At 47.9% G+C, this 18,122-nt stretch overlaps 1 protein-coding gene and 1 pseudogene across 2 annotated transcripts in view; one reads left to right on the top strand and one right to left on the bottom strand.

Annotated features, from left to right (window-relative positions):
- Window positions 1-18,122, bottom strand: part of MED26 (mediator complex subunit 26) — a 71,114-nt gene that overhangs the window by 23,300 nt on the left and 29,692 nt on the right. The gene's annotated exons all lie outside the window — the stretch shown is intronic.
- Window positions 10,776-11,648, top strand: LOC101028483 (heterogeneous nuclear ribonucleoproteins C1/C2 pseudogene; annotated as a pseudogene).

Raw genomic sequence — 18,122 nt, 5'->3', positions numbered from 1 at the left:
GCTGCAGGGAAGAGCCACCCATGCTCCTTTAAATACTAGTTTTTGTCATCTGGAATCCCATATGAAAATGGGGTGATATTTTGTGGGAGATGCCAGAAAAGAAGTCCTGAGGCTCTGATACATTCCTACCCTCTGACTCCTGATCACCCTCACTGCTGCACCCCTCCCCCAGGAGCAGCCCAGGCCTAACAGATTCCCTCATCGCCAGCCCCTGCCACACTGCTCCCGTACCTTGCTGGCCTTGAGCTGGATCTGGGGTTCTTCTGTAGCACCCTGCAGTGCGGCTGAGCAAGCCACTCCTCTGTACAACCGACACACCTGTACAGAGGACAGTGCCACTGAGCCCACAGGTGCTCTGAGGACAGTAGAGAGGCTGTGTGCAAAGCATCTGCCCTGGGGCCCGACGTAGTGGTCTCACCACCAAAGGGCACTAACGGTTTGCCACAGAAGCCTCAAAAGTTAGACCTGGATGGATGCAAATTCTACCCTCTCCCCCTCTGGTGCTTGATATGGGATGAGGACACACTTGCCAAGCACCCACCTGTGAGATGGGGGACAGGCTCTGACAGGTAGTCAGCAGGCAGCCAGCTGGCCAGCAACAGGCCACCACAGGCTGCAGCCCACTAGGAGCCCAGGAGCTTGTCCCCTGCCTGTGGTGCACCCTCCCCAGATCCTCCCTGGGCCTTCCTGCCACAGGTACCGGCAGCAGCCCCCTCCTGCTTCGCACAGCCTTGCACAGGCTCTACTTCCACCTCCTCTTGGCACAGCCCTGGGATCACACCAGGCTGAGGAAAGGAGAGCAGATACTAAACACCTGCTCTCGTGATTCATCAACACTGATTAATGACCGGACTCCTTGCTCTGAAGCAGGATCTGGTCTCAAAATCCACTTTTACCTGGAGTTTCACAGATCGCTGGGGTGCAGGGGAGCCTGCCTTCTCCTTTTCAGATATGCCCAGCAATCCCCCCACCCAACTGCACATCTGGCTAATACCGCCAGAATTCGAACCCCCTGCGTCTCTCCAAAGACCCCAGAGGCCCTGTGAGGAAGCATCAGCGTCACTTTTTTTTTTTTTTGAGACAAAGTTTTGCTCTGTCACCCAGGCTGGAGTGCAGTGGCGCAATCTTGGCTCACTGCAATCTCTGCCTCCCAGGTTCAAGCGATTCTCCTGCCTCAGTCTCTGAGGTAGCTGGGACTACATGTGCGTGCCACCACACCTGATTAATTTTTGTGTTTTTAGTAGAGATGCAGTTTTACCATGTTGGCAAGGATAGTCTCGGTCTCTTGACCTCATGATCCACCTGCCTCGGCCTCCCAAAATGGTTACAGGCGTGAGCCACCACACGTGGCTGCCTCAGCCTCACTTTCTAAGCTTTTATCAGCTCCCCAGGTTCTCAGCCTCCTGCTAGTGGCCTCTAAGACTGCCTTGAACTGTACCTCCTACACTAACCCCAAACAAAAGATGAGGCCTCTGGGATCCTTCTTCCAACCCGTTACTCCCAAAGAGAATCCCACAGCCCCTCCTGCTTGCTGTAGGAGCTCTGCTGAAGATGGACCAGGAAGAGCTGGTTCTTCACACCTCAGTGAGGCTGATCAAACACTATTCTACTTATTAAGAAATTCGTGGCTGGGCTTAGGGGCTGACACCTATAATCCCAGCACTTTGGGAGGGCTAGGTGGGTGGGTCAACTGAGGCCAGGAGTTCAAGACCAGCCTGGCCAACATGGCAAAATCCGGTCTCTACTAAAAATACAAAAATTAGCCAGGTGTGGTGGTCCAGCCCTGTAGTCGCAGCTACTGGGGAGGCTGAGGCATGAAAATCGTTTGAACCCAGGAGGTTGAGGCTGCAGTGAGCCAAGATTGCGCTATTGCACTCCGGGCTGGACGACAGAGCAAGAGACTGTCTCAAAAAAAGAAAAACTCTTACTCCAAACTCTACAAATGATCATCCCCTTTTATAAGCAGCTGAGGCACAGAGAGGTCGGCTAATCTACCCAAGGTCACACAGCCAGGTATGGGGCCCAGGCAGCCTGGTTACCAGCACTGGCTCTTTTTTCTTTTTCTTTTTTCTTTTTTTTTTTTTGAGATGGGAGTTTTGCTCTTTTCCTTGGCTGGGGTGCAATGGGGCGACCTCAGCTCACTGTAACCTATGCTTCCTGGGTTCAAGAGATTCTCCTGCCTCAGACTTCCAAGTAGCTGGTATTACAGGCATGTGCCAGCACGCCCAGCTAATTTTGTATTTTTAGTAGACATGGGGTTTCCCCATGTTGGTCAGGCTGTCTCTAACTCCTGACTTCAGGTGACCTGCCTGCCTCAGCCTCCCAAAGTGCTTGGATTACAGGCGTGAGCCACCACGCTCAGCCTAAGCACTGGCTCTTTTACCACACTCTAAGCTGCCACTCACAGCAACACAGAGATAAAGCATGGCTATGGCCTTGAATGTGCTTCTTGCCTGGCCAGGCTTGCAGCCATGTGATAAGAGACCTTCAAAGGGTGTAGCTGGCAGGGCTGTGACACTCGAGATGCCGTGCAGCCCCTAGGAGGGGGACAGAGGGAGTCTTCAAGGAGACTTCCTAGCCTGCCCTGAGGACTCTTGCTTAGTAAGGAAGGCAAGGACCTGGGAACAGCACAAGTAAAAGGCCAAGCACAGAGCAGTGCAGCATGAGCAGTGTGCCAGATGAGGTGATGACATCTCCTGGCAGGCCACCTCGGGCAACGCTCAGCTCAGGGAGTGACAGGGTCAGACTGTTGTTTTAAATAGCTCATTCTGCAGTGCAGAAGTAAACTCACAGCTGAGGCAGGGAGACAGCTCCATGGCGCTGGCCAGCCTCAGGCAGCAACATGGTGAGGGCCAGGAAGGGACGTGGCTGTGGGAACCAGCAGGGTACCGAGAGAGGGAGGACTCAGGGCAGGCTGTGGAGCCCACCACTCGGCTGGTGGGAGAGGAAGGCTGTGTGCCTGCAGGGGTGCCGGGGGATGGATGGGGCGACATCGGCAGCCCAACACCAGGGAGCCACCGTCAGCCCATCCTACTGACATGCACCTGCTGGTTCATTCACTCCCTATGGAAAGTTCTGAGCACGGACTTCCCACAGATGACCACACTGCACCCATTCTGGGACACCAGTACATAACTGACCCTGAAGGAAAAAATGGTGCCGACTGGAAGACACAGCTTCTCCTCAAAGACACAGAAATGTGACTGAAATGGGCAGTTTGCTCCTTCTCACGGCAACCCTGAGCACTTGGAGGTAGGCCCAGGTGGATGGTCTTCTTCACCCTGCACAAAGCCTGGAACAAGAAGCCATCTCCACTTCCTCTCCCCTCAATTGCCACTGAATGGGTCCCTGAATGCCGCACCCACTACAACCTTCCAAACTTAGAAACAACAGCTATGGGCAATTCCACTTCTGGCTATGTATCCAAACGAACCAAAAACAGGGATGTGAATAGACATGTGCACACCCATGTCCAAAGCAGCACTATCTGCCATGGCTAAAACATGGTGGATGCAAGCCAAGTGTCCAGGGATGGATGAATGAATCAGCCAAGTGTGATGTATCTACCCAACAGGACAGCATTCAGCCTTAAAAAGGAAGGGAATCCTAACTCATACAACAACACAGATGAAGACTGAAGACATTATGCTGAGTGAAATAAGCCAGTCACACAGACAAACACTGCACAATTCCACTCCTACTTGGTTGTTAGACAAAATCAGAGAGGCAGAAAGTTGAACAGTGGGTACGCTGGGGGAGGGGAGGGAGGCGAGTGTTGACTGGGAACAGAGTTGGGTTTTGCAAGATGAAGAGTCCTGGAGATGGATGGTGACGATGACCACACAACCATGTTGAGTGAATAAGACTGCTGAACTGCATGCTTAAAAATGGTTAAGATGGTTAAGTTTTACGGGATGTGCATTTTACCACAATAAAAAAAAAACACAAACAAAAACAACGATGGGAACCTGGCAGAGCCCCTGCTGCCTGAGCTCCTAAGAGGTCCTCCTGCCAGGACCACTCTCCCTCAGGCATGCTCAGGTGGTTCTTGTGCCCTCTGCTCCTGCTGCACAGGGCCCTGACACTAACAGGAGCCTCATGTGCAAATCAATGGACAAGGGAGCCAAAGAAGTGAGGGGCTGGGCTTGGAAATGAGACTAGGAAAACCTCCTCCTGAGGCTGTGAGCAAGCTGTATTTCTCTAAGATAAGCATGAACATCACTCCCTGGTGGGGTTGTGGGAGGGATCAGATGGCCATGTGTGAGAACTTGCAAGGCACACAGTCAAGTGCCCGCCAGCTGGAGGTGGCTCTCAATCTTTGCAATGGCAAGCAAGGAAACCATCACCTCTAGGCCACTATTAAGCCATGAGTGCTTGAGGGCTTTTTAAAAAAAATTTCCTGCTTTCTTTTCCTGTTAACTTCCCACACTATGCTGATGTATCAAGGGCCTTTCTGAATGCTAATGCCAGATATGCAGGAGCTATGGAAGGATCCTGGGAAATGGACCTCAGCCGCATCTCCCCATTGGTCAATAGCAGGGCCCCAACACTGCCTATCCCGGTATGTGGGGGACAGATTTAACAGGTACTCTTCCCAGGCTCAGTCCGGCAGACCTCTCGGAGCCCACACCAGCTCATAAACCGGACCCCAGCTGTTCAAGTAAAGCAGTGGGGAACCAGAGGAGCCGACGTGTCAGGGAAGGCCCTCTGGCTCTGTGAGGCTCCAGGCAGTGCTGAGAGGCTGGAGTGCACATCCTGTGAATACAGGCTCTGGGCAGAGCCATGGAAGAGGTACCTACAGAAGGGTGCCTCTGCCTGTAAGGGCACCCACAGGAGATTCTCCTCCATTATCTGCCATTGTGAAAACTACCACCCAGCACTTTCCCTGCCTGGCAGACCTAAGCATGGAGTAGAGGCTCCCCTGGGTACCCAGGGAGACATTCACAGGAATATCTGCAAAACACCATTTCATTAGCAAAACTCTGGAAGCCATGATCATGAAGTGGCTCCTAGCAGGGAATGCTACGCTGCAGTTAAAAGAATGAGCTAGACTCATATGTAACCAAGCACAGAAAGCTGGGACACATGGTGGAGGGAGGTGAGCTAGGTGTAGACTGACTGCGCTGTCTGCCAGAACTGACTGAAAAGCCACATGCACAGTATGGCCCAGTGCTCTGGGCCGTGCCTGCACAGCACAGGAGAATGGACACTACACTAGTGACACGGGTCCTCTCCAGGGGGACAGAAGAACTGCATCAGGGACAGAGGTCAAAAGGGGCCTTTAGCTGTAACTCAGACATTTTAATTTTTAAAGGAAGATTTTTTTTTTTTTTTTTTTTTTTGAGACAGAGTTTCGCTCTTGTTGCCCAGGCTGGAGTGCAATGGCGCGATCTCGGCTCACTGCAACCTCCGCTTCCTGGATTCAGGCAATTCTCCTGCCTCAGCCTCCTGAGTAGCTGGGATTACAGGCACACGCCATCATGCCCAGCTAATTTTTTGTATTTTTAGTAGAGACGGGGTTTCACCATGTTGACCAGGATGGTCTCGATCTCTTGACCTCCTGATCCACTCGCCTCGGCCCCCCAAAGTGCTGGGATTACAGGCTTGAGCCACCGCGCCCGGCAGGAAGATGTATTTATTGCTTGTGTACTGAGAAGTCAGTGAGAACAAAGAGAAAAGAAACATATTAGGGTGAAGGATTAAGCTCAGAACGCCTAGGAGTGCAGGGCCATGACTGGATGTGCAGGCTGGCTGAGGCTGGGTCCCTGGGCACCTTGAAGACCATGAGCCACCTAGATTCCATTCTGCATGGAGGAGGCTGGTTCTAAGGACCGTACACATGGACCTCTGAGACACTGGGCTGCAGAAAGCAACCCTAGGCCAGGTTTGCTAGGTGACACCTGTTACTGTCATTTTTAATAGTCCCTCATACATCTGAAAGTGTCCTGGTCTGGATAAGATGCACAGTCACCCTAGCTAAAGGGGCAGGGAGTGACTCACAGCGATTGTGCCACCCCTAACCCTGGGAGTCACAATCAGTGCCACCACTATAAAGACACAGGCCCACAGAGTCCTAGAGCTGGACTGGGGTGGAGGGAGGGGCAATTTACAGATGCGGATACTCAGAGAAATTGGATGCCTGCCCAAGGTGATACATGTCTACAAAGCTAGGTTGGGGATCACAAAAATATGTGTCTTTCCCAAGCCTCTGAGAGCCTCATCTGCCCATATGGGTGCTATTATCCCGTCTCCCATCACAAGTGAGAAAATCAACACCAAACTGCAGTACTTGAAGGCACCCAACAGCAGTGCCAGTGTGGTCCCAATGGTGGAGTGAACTGGGGACTGATGGTAGCCCCTCAGTGGGGGGAGGGAGGACATTTTAAGTGACAGAAATATTCTACATCTCAACTGGGGTAGTTACACAGGTATACAAATTTGTCAAAATGCATCAAAATGTAGCACAGAACTCAATAAAAAGACAAATGTGAAAGCAAGACAGACATCAGTGTTAAATGAGGGACTTCCACTGCCAACTGCACACCTGAAATAGGTGTACTGTACTGCATGTAAATTAGACCTCACTAAAGACAATTTCTACACTGTTGGAGGTAGAATCAGAAAGACAGCTGAGAGGAAAGTCCCTAAACATGGTTTTTAATGCCCTGAGTTTGAGAGACCAGTGTGGGCAGGGCACTGATGAGACCAAAGGGGGTTCTCAGACTGAGATGAGGGCTGAAGGCCATGAGTGACCAGGTAAATGAACAAAGCCCATGAAAAGGAGAAATGGATAGAACAGAGAGTGGCAGCAGCATTTGGGGCCACCATCCACTTGGGGCAGGTAGTGTGGGCCAGGATACCCCCTACCCACTGCACGAAGAGCAGCAGGAGAGGGGACGGGCAAAGGGTGCCCTGCCAGGAGCAGCTCTGCACTGCCCAGGCCAGGCGGCACTAGAAAAAAAGAGAGGAGAGGCTTGGGTGAACAGGATGGGGGAGACAGCTTGGTGCAGGCACAGGGGAAGGAGGAGGCAGGCAAGAGATGCTGGACGAGGGGACTGTCAGGCAGACTCCATGGCACTGGGAGGAAGAGGCTTGAGTGTTCATTCTGTAAATGGATGATCCTTGAAAATGACCAGCTGAGGCTGCACGGCACCCTGCCAGTCACAAAATGGTTTTTTACAGTTGTCTTCGTATCGAACTCCTGGTTACAAAAAGCCAAAGCTCTGCATCAGTGTGCAGATATTCATGCATGGCAAATCTGTCAACCAGACAGGCCAGTTTTCTCCTTCCTCCTTCTCTCAAAGTCAGGCCTGCCAAGGGTAGAGTATCAGATCACTGCCACACCAGGCAGCCAGACACAGCCAACCTGCAGATCCACCAAGCCCTGAGTGGTCATCTGGAATCCACACGCCTCGGCCCACTGGCAGCAGGTGAGGTCAGGAGACAGGCCCTCTGGCCAGCAGGAGAGGCTGCTGTGACTCTTGACTCTTAGGAGACAGTACAGCCCCGTAAATGAGGCCAGCACAGTCAGCACAGAGCAGCCTGAAGACAACGGGGCCATATGAAGTGGCTTACACCTGTAATCCCATCACTTTGGGAGGCTGAGGCAGGCAGATCAGCTGAGGTCGGGAGTTCAAGACCAGCCTGGCCAACATGGCGAAACCCTGTCTCTACTAAAAATACAAAAATTAGCTGGGTGTGGTGGCGCATGCCTGTAATCCCAACTACTCAGGAGGCTAAGGCAGGAGAATTGTTTGAACCTGGGAGGGGGAGGTTGCAGTGAGCTGAGATCATGCCACTGCACTCCAGCCTGGGTGACAGAGTGAGACTCCATCTCAGAAAAATAAAAACACACACACAATGAAGGAGGGTTTCCCATTTTTTAGAGGGGAGTGGGGGATAAGGAGAAAATGTGGCATTAGCCATGCTGAAACCGAGAGAGATTTTTGATGGCCTAGTGATGAAGTTAGCAACAGTGACTGCCACCATCTGGGAGGGGAGCAGGCTGAGACAGGGCTGCCTGTTTCCCAAGGGTAGGGCACCTGCCACACACCAAGAGGCCATGTTGGTGTCTGGCATCAGGAAAACCTTTGTAGGTTTGGGTTGGAACCCAAACCCACCTGGGCTGCACAATGGAACTGCTGCAGACACAAGAGTTCATTCAGTCACCTTTTTACAAACAGGGTCTCCAATGTTGGTCAGGCTGGTCTTAAACTTCTGGGCTCAAATGACCCTCTTGTCTCAGACTCCCAAAGTGTCAGGATTACAGGTGTGAGCCACTGTACCAGGTCTCAGCTGCTATTTATCTCCTGGGAAAATAAGAACGTTGACCAGGCACAATGGCATGCACCTGTAATCCCAGCTAATCAGGTGACTGAGGTGGGAGGATTGATTGAAGCCAGGAGTTTAAGACCAGCCTGGGCAACGTAGTGAGACTATTTCTAAAAAATAAAAAAAAAATTAAAAAAAAAAAATATAAAAAATTAAAAATTAAAAAGTTAGCCAGGTGTGGTGGCATATACCTGTAGTCCCAGCTACTCAGGATGCTGAAGTGGGAGGATCACTTGAGCCCAGGAATCCGAGGCTATAGTGAGCTATGGCCGTGCCATTGCACTCACACCTTGGTGACAGAGATCCTGTCTCCTTTTGTTTAAAATAAATAAATAAATAAAGGAACGTGTCCATATTGTGTGCCTTGTGCCCTCTGAGGAGGAATTCAGGGAGCAGACAGAGCCCTCACATTCATGTTGGGGAAGGCAGACAACAGACAAGACCATAGGCCACACTAAAAGCCATGAAGAGAATAAACAGTGTGATATGAGTCTTCCCTCATATCATATGAAGGCTTCCCTCAAAACCACTGGGCCAGATGAGGTGGTCACCTCAGCCCTGGAGCCCTGAGAGAACTGGGGCAGTGATACATCTGTAGTAAGAAGCATTCAAGCTTGTCCAACCCACGCCTCTCGGGCCACATGTAGCCCAACACAAACTGGTAAACTTTCTCAAAACATTATAAGATTTTTTTTTTTTTTTAAGCTCATCAGCTATCGTTACTGTGTTTTACGTGTGGCCTAAAACAATTCTTCCAATGTGGCCCAGAGAAGCCAAAAGATTGGACACCCCTGATCTAGAGCAAGTTGCACAATGACCCCACCTGCCCATCAGGGCAGCTGGCTCCTTGTGAGCCAATGAGGGGTGTTAGGCATGGACAATGGGAAACTACGACCATGAGAACTAACCCAGCAGCCAGCTGCAAAGATGCAGACACCATTTGGACAAGGAGCCTGTCTGTGGCTGAAGCCCTGCAAGCAGGCCAAGGGGCACCAGGGCCCTGGTGGGCAAGGCTCCAGGCCCAGACCAGATTTCCGTCTGCACATATTCCAATACATCTCCTCTTCTGGGGCCCTTCAGCATCCAAGGAAGCTAGGGGGCAGAAATTCCACCCAGGCGTGGGCAGGAGCCCACTCATGCTAGCTCTCCTGAGAGAGTCAGCCCGTGGTGACACTTTCAGGTATCAAAGGAGCCATTACTAACAATTACATTATATAAGCTGACAAAAAGTTCTATTAAGAACAAAGGACTCAGTACTCAAAACTCATCACTTCCTACTTATTTAACCAAACGTAGTACTATCTAGGTTTCTGAGGTTATTCATGACTACTGTATCAGTATGGAGTAAATGCTATGCTACTGAGTATCTCTTCCAAAACTCACAATCAGTGACCTCATGCTAGTGGCCTCAAACCAGCCATGGTGCCAGAACTTACACCATGGAAACTGGCAAACACTATAAATCAGGGCTTGATTTTATGGGTTCCAAACTAGAAATACGCAAACGCCTGGGTCATTCCATAACATGGTCTGTTTTTGTAAATAATAGTTTTACTTTTTTCATTTGACATGTTATTCCTTGAGGTAAAATTCACATTGACATAAATTAACCACATCAAGTTTTTTTTTCTCTTTTTTTCTTTCTTTCTTTTTTTTTTTTGAGACAGTCTCTCACTGTTACCCAGGCTGTGTAGTGCAGTGGTGCGATCTCAGCTCACTGCAATCTCCACCTCCTGAGTTCAAGCAATTCTCCTGCCTCAGCCTCCTAAATAGCTGGGACTACAGGTGTGTGCCACCACACCCAGCTAACTTTTTTGATTTTTAGTAGAGATGTTGGCCACAATGGTTTTGATCTCCTGACCTCGTGATCCGCCCACCTCGGCCTCCCAAAGTGCTGGGATTACAGGCATGAGCTACTGTGCCTGGCCAACCACATCAAGTTTTACTGGAACACAGTCATGCTCATTCACTCACATACTGTCTATGGCTGCTTGTGTGCTACAAAGGCAGCAGTACAACAGAGACTCTATGGTCACATGGCCTGCAAAGCTAGAAATATTTACTATCTGGCCCTTTACAAAAGTTTGTCAACTCCTGGGGTTCAAACTTAAGAAAAGTGATGGAGAGGCTGCTGACCTCGAGCAGCAGTCAGCTTCTCCACATATAACCTGGGAGTAGGAGACTCAGAATCGAATCTCTACTCCCTTCTCCCTCCTGTGCAGCAAGGCTAACCCCATCCGTACTCACTGGAATTCAGCTTTGATTTTTAACCTCCCTTCCCCAGCTTTCCAGAACACACACATTCCCATTCCAAAATTGATTTTATAAAGACATTTTAAACATAATGATGCAACTTGGTGTGCACTACGCGGCAAATGTACAGTGAGTTTTTTTCATCTTCAGCTACATTTTCAGCTTTGTGAGAAACCTTATCATCAAACACAATGGTCAGCAAGGTTACCAACAAGACAGATACTCGCTCCATGAACTCCTGTGTGTTCACTGGGAATCTCACACTCTTGGGGTCAAGAAATCTGATGTGGAGGCAATCTTTTCAAAGTATGGCAAAATTGTGGGCTGCTCTGTTCATAAGGGCTTTGCCTTTGTTCAATATGTTAATGAGGGAAATGCCCAGGCTGCTGTAGCAGGAGAGGATGGCAGAATGATTGCTGGCCAGGTTTTAGATATTAACCTGGCTGCAGAGCCAAAAGTGAACCGAGGAAAAGCAGATGTGAAACCCTCTGCAGCAGAGATGTACGGCTCCTCTTTTGACTTGAACTATGACTTTCAATGGGATTATTATCATAGAATGTATATTACCCAGCACGTGTACCTCCTCCTCCTATTGCTTGGGCTGTTGTGCCCTTGAAACGTCAGTGTGTATCAGGAAACACCCCATGAAGGGGCAAAAGTGGGTTCAATTCTAAGAGTGGACAGCGGGATCTTCCAAGTCTGGAAAGTTGAAAGGAGATGACCTTCAGGCCATTAAGAAGGAGCCGACCCAGATAGAACAAAAAGTGGATTCTCTTCTGGATACCTGGAAAAAATTGAAAAGGAACAGAGCAAACAAGCAGTAGAGATGAAAAATGATAAGTCAGAAGAGGGGCAGAGCAGCAGCTCCGTGAAGAAAGATGAGACTAATTTGAAGATGGAGTCTGAGAGGGGTGCAGGTGACCCTGCTGAGGAGGGGGGCCTACTGGATGATGATGATAATGAAGATGCGGGATGACCGGCTGGAGTTGATCAGGGATGATGAAAAAGATGCTGAGGAAGGAGAGGATGACAGAGACAGAGCCAATGGCGAGGATGACTCTTAAGTACATAGTGGGGTTTTTAGAAATCTTACTCCATTACTTCTTTACCTAGGCGCTTGTCTAAGATCAAATTTTTCACCAGATCCTCTCCCCTAGTATCTTCAGCACGTGCTCACTGCTCTCCCCATCCTTTTCCTTCCCATGTTCATTAATTCATATTTCCCTGTGTCTAGTCCCATTTTCACTTCCTTTGATGTTCCTAGTAGTTTTGTTAACTCTTACCCTGTAATTTTTGCTTTTAATTTTGATACCACTTTATGACTTAACAGTAAAAAGGATGTATGGTTTTTATCAACTGTCTCCAAAATAATCTCATTATGCAGGGAGTACAGTTCTTTTCATTCATATTTAAGTTCAGTAGTTGCTTCCCTAACTGCAAACGCAATCTCATTTAGTTGAGTAGCTTCTGAAAGCAGCTTTGAGTCAGACGTGTGTGTGTTACACCCCAACATTAGTGTGCTGTATGGGGCAGTTCAACACAAATGTAACGTGTATTTCTGTGAATGAGAGTTGGCATGTCAAATGCATCCTCTAGAAAAATAATTAGCATTATAGTCTTAAGATTTGTTTTCTAAAGTTGATACTGTGGGTTATTTTTGTTAACAGCCTGATGTTTGGGACCTTTTTTCCTCAAAATAAACAAGTCCTTATTAAACTAGGAAGAAAAAAAAAAAAAAGAAAGTGATGGAGAAAATGTTAATAATGCAATTAAACTTAAAAACTGTGTCGTGCCTGAAGTCAATAGATTGGGAATAGCAAAAACAACTGAGAAAATATTCTTATAGTATAGATATCTGAAAACCATTATTGGATTCGGCAAAGACATCACTTGACTCATCAACACAAATAAAGATATCAAACAAGCTGGGTCAGTGACTCATGTCTGTGATCCCAGCACTTTGGGAGGCCGAGGCAGGTGGATCACTTGAGGCCAGGAGTTCAAGATCAGCCTGGCCAAAATGGTGAAACCCTGTCTCTACTAAAAATACAAAAAAATTAGCTGGGTGTGGTGGTGCACACCTGTAGTTGCAGCTGCTTGGGAGGCTTAGGCACAAGAATCACTTGAACTCAGGAGGTAGAGGTTGCACCATCGCACTCCAGTCTGGGTGACAGAGTGAGATTCTGTCTCATAAAAACAAAACAAAACAAAACAAAAAACAAAACCAACCAAATAAAGATATCAACCAAAGTCACGTCAAAACCAATCATGTCGATACAAAAGCTCAGCAAAAATCAATGGAAGCAGTTGGTGAGAAGCAACTAGCTATGTGGAACTGACAACAGTTTTGTATATTTCATTATTTGCAAATTATATGCCACCCATCCTTTACATCAGTAAAACTCAAACTTACAGGCATATACATGTATGTATATGGATACTTTTTTCTTTTTTCTGAGAGCTGATTGCAAACTTTTACCAGCATACTACTGTCTATACCTTAGTAGATGCCTTATATAAATTAGACCTTCATTATTTTGAAGGACTTAAAATAAGAGTCTGAATGAAACTGAGGTCCATTTGCATTACTGTATTTCAACATTACATATAAATGAAAAGAGTAAAAAATCTAGACTCTTTAGAAATGCCAACTCATACATTTTTGAATGTTCACTAAAAAAAATGCTTCTCAGTTTTATTACCTTCTTGTGCAAACAAAATTTCTCTACAACAATTATCAAAGTCAAGCAAAACAGAAACAAAAACAAAACAAAACCCACACCTTAACACATAAAAGTGATATTCTTGGGTACAAGTCCTCTTAAAAAAGAAAAGAAAAAGAAAAAGGCAACGTTATTTCAGTAATGTTATTAAGGCCGGGTGCAGTTGCTCACACATGTAATCCCAACCCTTTGGGAGGTCAAGGTGGAAGGCTCACTTGAGGCCAGGAGTTCAAGACCAGCCTGGGCAACACAGCAAGACCATCTCTACAAAAAAATTACAAAAACTAGTGAGGCATGGTGGCTTGCACCTGTAGTGCAGCTACTTGGGAGTGTGAGGCAGGAGGATCCCTTGAGCCCAGTAGCTCAAGGCTGCAGTGAGCTATAATTGCGCTACTGCACTCCCGCCTGGGCAACTAGAGTGTTTGGGAGCAAGATCCTATCTCTAAAAAAAAGTAACAATAATAAGTGAGACCTTGTCTCTAAAAATAATAATGATAAAAATGTTATTCAACACAAGTTCAGTATTGACTATGTTCCCTAACACCCTGTATTTTATTTTCCTTTAAATTTCTTTCTTTTTTTTTTTCCTTTTTGAGACAGAGCTTCGCTCTTGCCGCCCAGGCTGGAGTGCAATGGCGCAATTTCAGCTCACTACAACCTCTGCCTCCTGCGTTCAAATGATTCTCCTGCCTCAGCCTCCCGAGTAGCTGGGATTACAGGCATGTGCCACACGCCTGGCTAATTTTGTATTTTTAGTAGAGACAGGGTTTCTCTATGTTGATCAGGCTGGTCTCAAACTCGTGACCTCAGATAATCCACCCACCTCGGCCTCCCAAAGTGCTGGGATTACAGGCATGAGCCACCGTGCTCAGTCTTTTGTTATAACTTCTATGGAAGCAACAGCACTGGGACTTTCCCCTAGTATCGCCTCCAATTTACCCACTGCACCCTGTGGATGCCACTGTTTCCTAAGTATGCCATGACATGGAAGGCTGAATGCAGTGTGATAGCAGGAGGGCATGGATGGCCTCTATACAATGGGTGGCCAGGAGAGGCCTGAAGAAGTCCAACTGTCACAAGAACTGGATCAGGGAGAAGGTTCTCACATAAGAATGAGGGAGAAGGTTCTCACACAAGAATGAGGGAGAAGGTTCAAGTTGAGCTGAGAAAGGAAAGAAGGGCCCAAGGCCTGTAGCATATGTGTAGATCATGACAATAAGGAGTGTGGGCATCTATTCTAAGGATGGAAAACCAATGAAGGATGTGAAGTGACAGTGGAGTCATCTGCTTATCAGTGTGGAAGGGGCAGGACCAAGAGGAAGATGGCCAGGGTGGGGCTTGGGATGGAGGAGAGAGGAGGGACGAAGAATAAGCATCCTGGCAGTAGGCCCCCAGGCCTCACAGGTGGGAGGAAGGTAGAGACATGGACCACTCCAGAGTGTTCACCAGAGCCATGGAGTGTAGCTTCATTGTGCAGAGAAAACCAGGTGATGTCCCGTCAGTCCTGGTGGGATGGACCCCAGGTCTCTGAGAACATGAAGAACATGACTGGTGGCCTTGACTGGAGTGTCGTGTTGCACACCACTGCTCTGAACCTCCTGTAAACGCATGCCAGGGGAAATAATCCTCTCTACTGATTGCAGTACACAGAGGCCCGCAATCCACTCCACAGCCGATTGCTCTCAATAGCGCTCAAGTGCTCTTCAAGCTAGAGCAGTCTACTTTTATTTTCCGTTTTTTACAGTTTAATTGAAAAGACAATGGAGCATAGGGGAAAACAAACCAACCCATTCCCCCTGCCCCAACCAACACAAGTGCTTCCATTTTACCCTAGGTTCTAGTTTTTTAGGCACTGGCCTATCCCTATGCCTTTCGTTGTTGTGTGTGACTGACAAAACCACTCCTTTCCCCCTCATAGCAAGGCCTGCCCATTTTTCTATGGAGCCTTCAGAATCATGCTTTCGGCTATAGGCTATTTGACTCTGTGGATGCACCATGATTCTGAAGTTTCTCCCATGCTGTTTAAAAATAAACTTCCTTTAAAAAAAAAAAAAAAGAATTAAATGGAGACAAGGTCTTGCTATGTTGATCAGTCTGGTCTTGAACTCCTTGCCTCAGCTGATCCTCCCACCTTGGCCTCCCAAGGTGTTGGGATTACAGGCGTGAGCCACCAAGCTCAGCCTGTAAATAAACTTACAAGAGTAAAATTACTGGGTCAAAGGACAAGAGCATGTCTATGCCTCCTGGTACACAAATAGTTTCCAGGAGGGTGACAGTAGCTCTGAGCTCCTGCCAGCAGGGTGATGCAGGTTGTGGGGGGTGGGGTGGGAGATAGGCCTGGAGAGATAAAACAGCAACAGGCTGGCTTCACGTTCAGTCTTGATTACCTGCCACAGCCATTCTGCCCACATGTTTGTGTGCAAAGTGTATGTTCCAAGTATCAATTACGTCAACATTTTTCTGTCCAGTAAAATTCTGGAGATCTTAATTCTTGTTTTTTTGTTTTCTTTGAGACAAAGTCTTGCTCTGTCACCTGAGCTGGAGTGCAGTAGTGCCATCTTGGCTCCCTGCAGCCTCAGCTTACAGAGCTCAAGCGATCCTCCCACCCTGGCCTCCTGGGACTACTGGCACAGGCCACCACCACCAGCTAAGTTTTGTGATTTCTAGTACAGACAAGGTCTCGCTATATTGCCATGGTTGGTCTCAAACTCCTTGCCTCAAGCAATCCTCCCACCTTGGTCTCCCAAAGTGCTGGGATTACAGGCTTCAGCCACAGTGCCTGGCCATGATTGTTAATTCTAAAGTATGTTTCTACAGAGGAAGGATATTGACTATTCAAAGGCAGTTTTATGTGCACAAAGTTGTATTTTAATCATCCCTATCTACAACTGCAGCACAGACAGATTTAGAAAAGTCTAGGCAGGTTTTAAACCTGATTGTGAATTTCAACCTAAGTACCTCTTCCAAGAAGTGTGCCTCTCCTTCCTGACATCTGGGATTTTGTTCTACAACCAATTTCTTCCTGTTTATACCCAAGGGAGCATTTATAAATGTGTAAATTATGCAATGTTGTCTTGTAACTGCTCATTGCTGACACTAAAGCAAAGACTATCCATGAAAAAGAACAGCATTTGTGAAAATCAAAGTTCAGTATCTACAAATGCATCTAGGGGAATGATATCCCCTGGCTCCTTCCTGAAAAGTCGAGAAGGGGCTTATACATGTTTAGTACCTACTAGGTATCCAGCAATGTTTACCTTTAGTAGGATAGGGACATCCTCACTTTATAGAAAGTATTAATAGCACTGATAAGCAAATATTTGATGTGATTTGTCCAAGGATATACAACTTAGAGACAGACCTGACAAGATCCGAATCCAGGTCTAACTCCCAAACTCTTACATAGTAAATACTTTTCTTTCTTTCCATCTCCCTTTCTTTGGGAGGAGGGGAGAAGAGGCTTAGAGGATTTCTAGTTGATTGTTAAACGTATTCATTAACCTACCCATAGAAATGAAAAGACTCCCTTCTTCTCCACAAGAAAAGACCTCATGAACTGGAGCTGCCATGGCTCAAAGGCTTTAGAGACACTGGAGACGGTGTCTGGCTGAGGAAGGGACAGGGGACCCTCTGCACTCCACACCAGCCAAGGCACAACCTTCCCGACTTCCGAGGTAGAAAAAGACAACAGAGTCCCCAGCTCTCCACCCACGGCACAGGCAACCCAATGAGCTTGCCGGGCACTGTCCAATTCAGGTGGCACTGGCTTCATGTGCACCCCACTTCCCTCTACAGTGGGCAGCAGTGTTATCTCTGGATGAAAGCAAAGGCTCTGAGGGCACAAGGAGTTGGGCTCACAGTTGTGCAGTGCCAGCAACCTAATCTGGCTACGCTCCAGTTTCCTGAATTATCCCATCTATGAAACGGGACAATTCTTAGCACAGAGTGAGTACACAGTAAGAGTTGATGCTGTTGCCCTCGTAACCATTTTTGTTATGGCCCCAGGATAAAGTCCCTATAGTCTCCTATAAAGATTGACACCAAAGGATGATGTCCAGCCCTTGGTTTGTGAAGTAGGATTGGTAACTAGATTCAATGAGATCTATGCGCTGGGCTTGGTGACAGAATGATTGATGGAGTTCAAATCCTCACTTCCCCACTTCCAACTGCATGACCTCTGGCAAAGACAACACCCCAAACTCCTTTCCTCATCTGTCACAGGGAGATAGTACCAGCATCCTCAGGATCAGGATGACTAAATGGAGGTTAGGGATTGTGCCAGGCACTCAACACGCCTCAGCCCTACAGGATAGTATCACCAGGTGATGGCAATGCCAGCTCCATGTCACAGGTAAAAAGACTGAGGCTTGGAGACATTAAGTGATCTGCTCCAAGGTTACTGAAGTAGAAGCAGCTGAGAAGGACCTAACGTCTTTGAGCTAAGGTCCAGAGGATGTGCTAAGGGTAGTGTCTGGCCCGGTGCGGAGTCTCACACACGTAACTCCAGCACTCTGGAGGCCGAGGCAGGTAGACTGTTTGAGCTCAGGAGTTTGGGACCAGCCTGGGCAACATGGTGAAACCCCATCTCTACAAAAACTACAAAAAATTAGCGGGGTGGCATGTGTCTGTGGTCCCAGCTACTCAGAAAGCTGAGATAGGAGGATCACCTGAGCTGGGGAGGTGGAGTTTGCAGTAAGCCGACTGTGCCACTGCACACCAGCCTAGGTGACAGTAAGACTCCATCTCAAAAAACAAAACAAAAAAAAAATGGGGGTTGGGGGAGTGGGTGGGGAGTATCTGTCCAGGTCTGGCTCA

Source organism: Saimiri boliviensis, chromosome 14 (genome assembly GCF_048565385.1).
Source record: "Saimiri boliviensis isolate mSaiBol1 chromosome 14, mSaiBol1.pri, whole genome shotgun sequence".
In the NCBI taxonomy this organism is placed as follows: domain Eukaryota; kingdom Metazoa; phylum Chordata; class Mammalia; order Primates; family Cebidae; genus Saimiri; species Saimiri boliviensis.
Note: the sequence above shows the minus strand (reverse complement) of the source record. Positions and strands in the feature narration are given on the sequence as shown.